Below are 10,317 nucleotides of genomic sequence, written 5' to 3' on the forward strand. Positions count from 1 at the left end.
CACTTCTTGATTTATAATAAATAAATTATAACATAACAGAAAAGTGTGTAACTAATTTTGGCCTGGTAGACCAGATCTGAAAGGTAGCAACACCATGTTGATCTGCTATTAATATATTGTACTAGGAGAAGAAATATAGAATCACAGAATCACCAGATTGCTGAGGTTGGAAGGCACCTCTGGGGATCATCTGGTCCAACTCCCCTGCGCAAGCAGGGTCACCTACAACGGGTTACCCAGGACCCCATGCGCTTGGGTTTTGAACATCTGTGAGGATGGAGACTGCACAACCTCTCTGGGCAACCTGCTCCAGTGCTCAGTCACCTTCACAATAAAGAAGTTTTTTCCTCTGTTTTAAATAGGATACGGTGTATTGCAAAATATTCCTTTTAGCCTTTTACGGATGACTGCAAAACTGAGACCACCATGGAGTCAGCAGAATGGTGCCAGCCCCAGTTGTAATACCTCAAGACGGCATCGAGGAGAGAGACAGAAAATTGTAATAAAAGAAGAAAGCATTGACAGTCTCTTTTAAATAGAGTAGCATTATCGCAGAAACAAGCTATTGACACACTATTTTTGCAATAATAATGTGCAGGGGGCAGAAACGTCAGTGCAGGTGGGGAGCATACGAAAACCCAAGGTGTCCCTAGTGAGATGAAGGGCTGGTAAGCACAGGTGGCTCGCAGCGGGGCTGCGCAGCTCAGCGGGGCTCTGGGCACAGGGAGGTGTTTGGGCCCACGTCATCCTTGGGACACGGCTGGTGACACATCAAGCCTAGAGGGGCACAGCCAAGGCTCCTGAGCTGTAGCTGCAACTTTGTCATGGCCATATGTCATTTCGGGAGCCTATACCTGCACTGAAGAGGATGGCTGTTGCCACATGGAGACTGGAAACTTCCCTATTCCTGTCAGCCTCATCCCACCATCCTACCAGGGATGGTGCGACATGGTACAGGTCTCCACGACCTTCCTCCAAACTTTCTAACTTTGGATCATGTGAGCAGCAAGTACCAACAAAATCATCTGAGCCTCCACTTTCCACCCCAACCAGGAAAGCAAGGACCAGGCTTTTCGGCAACTGCATGCCCAGCCCTCCAACCCCACAGCCCAGCAGTCAGCCAGGGTGCCCCGGCTGGCCCCATGTGCTGGCTGCCATCCCTGCCATCCCCACAGAGAAGCATGACATCCCTGGGTGTGTGGCAGGGGCTGCGTAAGCATCCAAATGGCCCTGCTGGCCCCGCAGGGTGGGAAGTGTCAGTAGGTTACTAAAAAGCACCAGGCTGTCAGAGGCCTGAGCCCACAGTGGAGGATCAGCCACAGGCAGGGGGAAGCAGCAGAATTGCCCAAAGCATGACAAAACTGTATTCCCTGCGATGGCAAATGTGCCTCCGAAGCGTTAGAGGGAGGAGAGGGCTGGCAGGGAGGCCAGCTGGCCCTGGACATTTTGGGACAAGGAAAGGTTGATCTTGATAGCAGGCAGGGAGTGGATCAGCACATCCTGCTGGGAACCAGCAAGAATAAATGCCAGCCAAGCTGCCTACCTGAAGTGTCAGGCATGGTGGGAATAGGCTCCCACCACGCGGTGGCACGGAGCAGCCCCCGGTGGGACCTGGGCACCCAGGGAGGGTCTCTGGGGTCCAGGGATGCAGCAGAGCCGGGAGCCCTTCTTGTTCCTCCTCCTCCCACAGGAGCTTTACAGCAGATGTGTACATTTGGCCTCTCTGCAGGACACAAAGAGCTTGCAAGTGCTGCCCCAGCTGTTTCAAGAGCCTCTGTTAGTGTGTGCGTCCACGATCTGTCCTGGAGGACTTGACACCTGCGTGGCCAAGGCATCAGTTCAGACCCCCGTGTCCCTGCCAGCGGCTGGAGCGCAGTAGGTATGCTCCTGAAGAGCTCCGCCAGTTTGGCTTGATCCAAAGGGGCTGCAGGTCACTTGCACCGAAACCACCCTGCGACGCGGGGGAAAGCGTGGTAAGTGGGGATGATTGGGAGATGTGCCTGGAAAGCACACTCCAGACCCAAATGGAAATGTTAAAGTAGATGCACACCAAAGGCTCTGTTCTATACCTTTTTCTTGATTGATCTAATGCACTATTGTTTAAGTGAAACAGAGGATTTTTATACAGAACCTAAAACCCTAAGGAACAGGTCCTCTAAGCAGATCTTGGTGCAGAGCCCAAAGGGTGGTCTATAGCTCTTTCTTACACAGTTTGAAAGTCAACACTGAATCAAAGTCTGGAGAAAAAAAAGGAAAAGGAAAAGAGGAAAACATATTATGTTACAACATGTGTTCATGCTTATGATTTCCAGGCAGATTTTTCAAAGATGAATGCCTCACATTAGACCATGAAATCTGTTGTTACACACTGCAGCCAGCTGTCATTTCGAGAGTGCTAGTCACCAAGACTTCTCTAGATAAATACTCAGGGCAGGACCGCACCGCAATGAGAACAGCCGGATGAAGCTACTAACACCCAATATGGTAAAGTCACAAGCCACGGGACATAGTGGTATGATGCACTAGAAGCTATACGGCTTTGTGTTCAGCATCCAAAAGCTTGTACATCCGCACCGCTGCGGTAACATGACTTCTTCTGCCTTGCTCCTGTTTTTGCATGTCTGCTAATGTTTCTCTGCAAGCAGAGGAAGTTAAACAGCTGAGATTAGGAAAAATGAATCAATCTTACTAGAAATTATCTATTTCCATAAGTACCAAATCAGACCAAAGAATAACCTATCACACTGAAAAAAAGGCATGCTCATTTGAAATGTTGTACAATGTAGAATATAATGCATCTCCTTGCATGCTTTTTTCCTTAAAGGTGAAAAACAAGCAGGTTTTCTCTCTGCATTGAAAAGTCTTATACACTCAGCCTCAGAAATACTCCAATGCTTGTGAACAGCTTGTCACCCGAATGGGATAAATTTATTTATCTTCTCTATGGAAAAGTTACAGTGAGAAGAATTTTCTCTAGTCACAAGCAGGCCAGAACACAGTTGAACTACCATTGTAGTTTGATTGTGGTTTACTTCTTTTTAAATCAAGGCTGTCACGGGTATATTGAGCCTGCTAACTTTTAATGGCTTTTTTCAGCTCCTGCCACGATAGTGCGACAACAGTTTTCACACTACAATAGGCCACTGGGTCCCCATTGACAGTGTCACTGTTGTGCTCTGTAGGAGTAACTGTAGCAATAACTGACCAGGATGTGAGCACGTCTGTGGAAGTAGTTTAAACTTAGCTTCAGTAGCTGCGGCTGGAAAGAACTAATGTCACATCTTCTCATCACATTACATCCCATCACTCCTCCTGGAAGGATCCTTTTGCTGTCAGAATAACGTAAAGCAGCCAGCAGAAATGGTTGTAATTGGTTTTTACCAGCCAGCACCTGAGCATGAGAGATGTTTACATGTGCACAGGACTGTTTCATCAGCATTTCTGGTTAGCACTTACATCATGCTATATCAACAGTCCCTTCAGGCTCCAATTCGGTTACATTTAATTATATTGGCAAAGTGATGTCATCCTTTCACTTGACTAACATCAGTAGTTTTCAGAAACACATGTCACCTGATACTGTCTCAAGGATGGTTAATTAATAGCCTGTGAGTAAGGCTGGCTCCAGCTGCTAGGACAGTGGGGCAGGAGCTGTAGGAAGAAAATGCTCCAAGACAAAAAGAGAGGTCAAACTGATCTGGCCCTCAAGTTACTCTTGTTTACGCAACTGGAGGAAACCCCTTGCTCAGCTGTAAAAGCAACATACCTGCTTCCAATCTGGGATGATTCTTCCTCATTTCTTCTTGTTCTCGCTGCTTTCAGGACCAGAGAAAGAGGGAGCCCCATAACAAGTTTAGTTGATATATTATATTTCCCACAACCAGATATGTTCTGCCCCTCCAGATGCACCTTCCACTGATGATGGGAAAATGTCTGGCCATTGGTAGAAAGAACCAAATATTAATATTGCATATTGATGCTGCACTTCTCACACACAGCTGTGGCAATTACTTGCCTGATACTACTCTGAACTCATCTTGTGTGTTTGGGATCAAAGTTTTATTATACTGCAATTTTTCTTCCTTGTTCCCCAGTAGAAGTCACTCTAGGGATGATGATACATCTTTGTGGGCTGACAAAGTACTCAGGACAATTAATAGCTCTGAAAAATGTTAATTGCTTTGATTCATGCTAAGCACACACTTCGCCTGCTGCTGCTGTATTTTTTATGCTTATTTACTAGTGTAGAGCCATAAACCAGCATTTCAAAATGTGCACAGTTTTAAAAAGCAGTATAGGTTTACAGGAGAACTGTTAACCAGTTGCTAACACAAAATGTTGTTTGTTTAGAGCCCATTCATAAAATCAGCCAGGTGAAAGCAACAGGGTCCCTGTGAATTTTCTAGCATCAGAGCGATTACAGATCCCGCACTGTGCTGCAGACCTGAGACCAGCTCTGTCCCCGACTACTGCAGTGCCCCAGCGCCCTCATTGCAGACCAGGGCCTTACTCAGCAAGTACAGGCTAGTCAGCCTAAATGTCCTAGATGGAAAAGTCCTCTCCTGTTACAACCATCCCATAACTGAATAAGATTACACTTTTTTTTTCCTCCTGAAATTCTCTCTTCATTTCTCCATTCAGTTCCTAATGATGTTTCATCCTCCCTCTCAGACCTTAATCCTCCACACTAATGTCTGACCTTCAGACTCATGGTCTCACCTCAGTGGCACAACTTATTGAAACTTTCTCTTGGGGCGCTTTCTAAAATAACGTCAGCCACAGCTCACTGGCGAGAGCTAATTCCCTGCAGCTCTTACTGCAGCTCCCCCAAATCAGTTCTTCCAGCTCCCTATGGAAATGCATGGAGCTGAGCCCCTTATCTCCAGCTTCTCTGTATCATGCTGTGGTAAATGTTGCCAGAACTAACCACTGTTTTCAAAGTGAAATTTCATCCCAGTTTTCTCTGTTCTATTTTACTTTTAACAGTGGCCTGCTCTTTACTTTTTAAAGGGGAGGCAGGGAAAGAGGGGTCATTTTAACATCATTTTTTCATTTCATGCTTTGCTTTAGTAACCAATTGCCTCATTTTTTCACACTTTTTGAGGTTTTTGGAGGACAATGGATTGATTCTACTTGTATTTTTAAGTTACTTTTTTTCTTTTTTGCTATCTTTATCTCCTGTTGCTGGACTAATTCATCTAATGGCCTGGTCTTGCAGGGACCTACAAGAAAGCTGATACTCTTCTTGTAGTTGAGTCTTTTTGTTTCTTACTGGAGATCTAAAGGGCTTTTCTAATGCTATATTAGGAAATATTTGTGGGAGAGGGTGAAGTAGATTCTTCTTCACTACATTTCCACCAACTGCAAAGGAAAGCATGCTTCTACATCCTTCTCCATTATTGATACAGATTTTTTTTTCCAAAACTCACTATAGTATCATGGTGAACTGAATGCTATGCACTTGCCATTTTTGAGGACTGTGCAGCAATTCTCAAAGCAGACTTCAGTGACGATGGGCTCATGAATAGGTGCGCAGAGCCATTGCGCAGCCACGGAGTGGGGCACTCCAGGAAGACTCCAGACAAACCTGCAGGTCATCCTGGAGGATGGCCACTAGCTGCCACGCTACCTGGCAGACCCTGCAAAAGTAACAGAGGAGGTGAGACGCTTATACTGCTTTCAAGGTTTGCTGGTACAAAACCTGCTTTTCCTTTATGCATTTAAGCTCTGGCCCTTGATCTTGGTCCTCGCCTGAGCTATGTTGTAGTCATGCCAGCCCTGGGCCCTGCTGATCCCGGCCCAGGCACAAAACTCCTTTTCCCTTACTCTTCAGTCTGGTTGTATCTACAATATCTGTCTGTCCCAGCTGCTGGCATGGGCCTCCTTACTGCACTGAGTAGCTGATAATCTTCAGCACCTTTGCCTGTTAGGAGGCATTATCCCCATCTCTTCCCTGCTTCCCAAAATCCTGGTGGCATCCTTGTGGGATGCCTTTGAAGAGTTAATACAAAATACTAAACAAGATTCAGGGAGAATGTGCACTCCTTAATCAGGGGAGACACATTGATTTCAAGGCCTGGGTAAAGCTGAAAGGATCAGTCCCAATGTGATTAGTCGTTGAACAACTACAAAGATACTAAACTCTCTAATACTCCTTGAGGAGGTAATTAAAGGGGCTTAATCTCCACTGAGCAGAAGTGAATCTGAATCTATCCCTAGAAATTACTTTCTCTGACTGAATGACGTAAAATCCAAATAACACCCTGTATAAGGTTGATAGCTGTCCTGTAACTCGGCGTAATGCCTGGCCATAATGCAAGTGAAGAATATGGTTTCTGAGTACCTACAGAACAAATGAGTGTTTCTTTTTTTTTTCATTTGTTTTATTAAAGAATTAATCCCCAGCCTTTTAAAATAACTAAATAAATGGAAAAAATTGAAAGAACCTCACTGCTCTTCCCACGTTGGTATTTGTAAGGGAAGAGGGACCTCCTCTGGCCACGGAGTGGAAATGTGCCCTCCGCACAAGTCATGAGCGTTGGTCTGTTCATTCCCTTCTGTGCACAGGGGACATGGGACAGCAGGAACGCCTCTCCAAAGGGGACCTTCAGCTGGCCCAGAGGCCAGGGCCATTCCCTGCTGACACATTCACTAGGTGCACCGACACACTCTCATAAGCCAAGTTGAGCTCAGTCATAACAAACTGGCTGCCAAACCACAGCCATAAGGTGGGCAACATCTGAAGAACATGTCTCATTCACCCTGATAGAGCATGTGGGATCCAAACATTATTTAAAGGCAAGTATCTCATATCAGCTTCCTCAACTGCTTTCTCCTCCAGCTTCCCTACAAAAAAGACACCAGTTTCATTGCTGGTCTGTGCCTCGGTTTGGTGACTGCATCACCCTGTTGGCAGAGCAGCCGTTCACAGGGATGACCTTAGAGATTATTAGCAGCACAGCTTGTCCTAAAGCACTGTGTGGGTCTTTGCCATTGCAATGTTTGCCGAATCAACTCTTCAGCCTCTGGTTCATGCTTAGAGCACCAGAAGGCCAGCTGATTGCTAGCAGCAATGCTGCTGCACCTGAAGGGGAGAGAGTAGCCAGCTGGCTCTGCAGCTCCAATCTGCAGCTGACGTTGCAGGACGATATGAGGTAAAAGGGCAAGAAATAGACATCACTATTACAAGAAAGAAGATATTAAAATGAAGTTTTTCTGTGTCCTGGGCAGCTAAGCAAAACTGCACCAATCACTACAGCAAATAGCCCATGTTTTCCTGAACAGTTGCTGACTGTCCTCAAGCTGTCAGTCAGAAAACCCTCGGAGTACCTTAGGCATGGCAGAGAAATCTGAGCAAAAATAACATCCCAGGCCACAGGCAGTGAGGGGCCCAAGCAGGTTCTCTGTCCAGTGCGTTGCCTGTGCTGCGCTGGCTGGGCACAGCAGAGCCTCCCGCGCCCCTTGGGGAGTCTTGCAGCGTTTGGCCCCACACCAGAGGAGAGTGTTGAGGCTCACAAGTTTCTGTGGTGGCAACCTGAGGAGTGATGAACCATGCTGGACAGATCCAGTGACTGTCTGTGTAGAGTAGCAGGCTTTTTCTCTAAGAATTTAATGGAAAGCTGGGACTGTCTAATCTATTAAATTAAAAACGTCCAGGACCACTCTCTGGCAATGGGGCCACCTGATCCAGAGCAGCCTGTGTCTATGCTGTTAACCTCCGTCACTATCCACAATACAATGGCCATGTGCAAAATGCTCCTTTGCCTGTGCTGAACCCCAGACTGTGTGTCAAGCCAAACCCATGCTGGCGTCTGTACTTAGGGGTTCACAGCATAGTCAGCAGCTAGCAGCGCTGTGCTGGGGAAGGTCCCCTAGGAACAGCACAGCCAGCTTAGATGAGGCAGCTTGGGGGTCCTGAAGAGCAGAAGAGCAACTGGTGAAGGACGGCCAAGTATTGCAATAGTTGTAGGTATGATGGATGAATGCAAAGGTTTGTTCAATGCCCTTTTTTTTTTTTTTTTTTAATTTAAGCGAGGCTTGTGCCACAGTACTCAGAGCTGCATGTTGAACCTTTGGCATGGAGGAGTGCTGGTCTTTTTCCCTGTCAAGTTTTGATCACACAAGTCAGGTTTTGATTGGGACCTCACTCTCCTTTCGGCCACAGTGTCGCACATACTTAATATTCTGCTCACATGTCTCTGCAGCTTTGTGAATCACAATTTCAGGCTTTGATCCAGTTCCTGCAATGTTAATTAATTTCAGGGCCTCTTGCTCCCTACTTTTTTCAATATGCTATTTCTAATTATTTCTTTTTTTCCTCAGGACACTTATTTCATGTCAAACCATTTTTCTCCAAGAGCAGGTTATTTGGCCATCGTAACAATGTGTGGTTGCGTACGGGTCACCAGCTAATTGCGTGGAGGTGACAGGGGGACCCAGCACACCTCCCAAGCACACACCCTAGCAGAGACCGTCCGAGCACTCCGAAACGGTACTGGTATTCATTGGCATCTCCAAACAGTGCACACAATTGCACAGAAAGCTGCAGGAGGGCGTTTCCCTCTGTCATCTTCTGTTTCATGCAGAGGCAGTTGGCTCATGGTGGCATAGTGTTTGCATGCCAGAGAAGCGGAAAGGATTTCAGAGCTGATGCAGCAAAGCGCACAGCGAGCTGGCATACACAAACCACTTGTCACTGCCTCTGTGTGTGATCTTCTAGTTATGTGCTGCTTTCTGCTTGATGCCCTGTATTTTTTTTTTATTATTTCACTGCCACTGACTTCCCAAAGGCTTTGCTACTTAATGTAGGATTATTTTCAGTTTGTAACATTACCAGATTAATCCAAACATTAAATTTGCTGCAAGAGATGCCGCTGCTACAGGAAATGCTATCTCACTGTAAGGCAATTTCCTTTCCGTGCAGAATACCTTAAGGCACTACACCATAAAACAGCACTATGTGCCTTTGTTTAGGCAACTGAATCCCACCCACTGAGACAACATCTAATTTGGAAAATCTCTGAAAATGGATGGGGGCTGAGAGTGTAGTGGGGGAAGTATCACGAATGTTTGCTCTGCTCTTTTTCTTCCTTAGACCTATGTTTATGGGTGCTGCTTGAGGCAGGACACTGGGTGGGGCTGTACAGGAGACTTGATGCATACCCTACACCATTGTCCCTTGCAGTCAACCATTCCTGAGCAATCCTTCCTTGAAAATAGCTGTATTTTGGAATGATTCTGATCCTGACTTTGGGAGGAGGGGGAGTAGTACCGTTACATCTGATGAGAAAAATGGGGGGTTAAGAGCGCTTCTCTGTTCTCAAATGTCTTGCTTCTACCGGGGAAAAGCAGTATAGTAGAAAACATGACTTCAAATATCAAAAGATAGTATGGATAAAAGTCCAGTGATGTTTTTGCAGCAAGATCCCAAGGATTAATGGCGATCAGCCAATGTGTTCTCAAATGCAGCTCGTGCCATACTAAATGAAGAACTGCACTTAAAACTTTTTGCTCAGAACCACTGACTGTCCCTGCGGTAGACGAGAACCAAAGGTCATACTCCCAAGTCGCTGCATGTGCTTTTTCAATTTGCTTCTTTTCAGATGAATTTCAGCCTAAGGTGGCTGTTGTTCCAGCTTTACAAATGACTGATTTATTTTGAAGGTCAGGTGGGAAGTACTTAATTAGTTACAATTATCCCCTGTCTCATTATCATCCCTCCCCCTCTTATTAAGTAAGTTGATTGGAAACAAAGACTTGGAAAGAGAAAGCAAACTGGATACTGCAATATTAGTGTATTCCCAGCTCTACAAAATGGGCAAATAATTCCACGGTTGCTAGGCAGTCAGTGTGACTTTTCTAATCACTTTGTTATTCTGCCACAAGAAATGATTCTTTACGACAGCTAATTACTACTTTACATTAATGAAGAGGAAGCATCGTCTAGACTAATGAAGAAATATAAACAGCCGTCCACAAGCATTTCGCCAGCATCACAGGCTTGCTACACGACCTTGCGCACACTACTCCACCTGCCTTCATTTGTCAGCCTTCAAATGGGAACAATTTACCCAGGCTCTAAGGCTGCTCTAGGATTTCATCACTGCAAAATGCTACTCAAGCTCATGCCCAAGTATGACGCAGAGGTGCCATGCATTATTAATAGGCCGTGGCTAAGGAAAAAGAGAAATGGAGGAAGTAATTTTTGAAAACTTTCTTTCCCCTCCCTCTGCCCAAAATAATGCAAAGCTACAAGAGGTGTCCAAAATTCTGGGTTGGATTCATGCAGTAACACTGGCACACTCAGTCCTCAGTCAA

Source organism: Dromaius novaehollandiae, chromosome 1 (assembly GCF_036370855.1).
Source record: "Dromaius novaehollandiae isolate bDroNov1 chromosome 1, bDroNov1.hap1, whole genome shotgun sequence".
NCBI lineage: Eukaryota > Metazoa > Chordata > Aves > Casuariiformes > Dromaiidae > Dromaius > Dromaius novaehollandiae.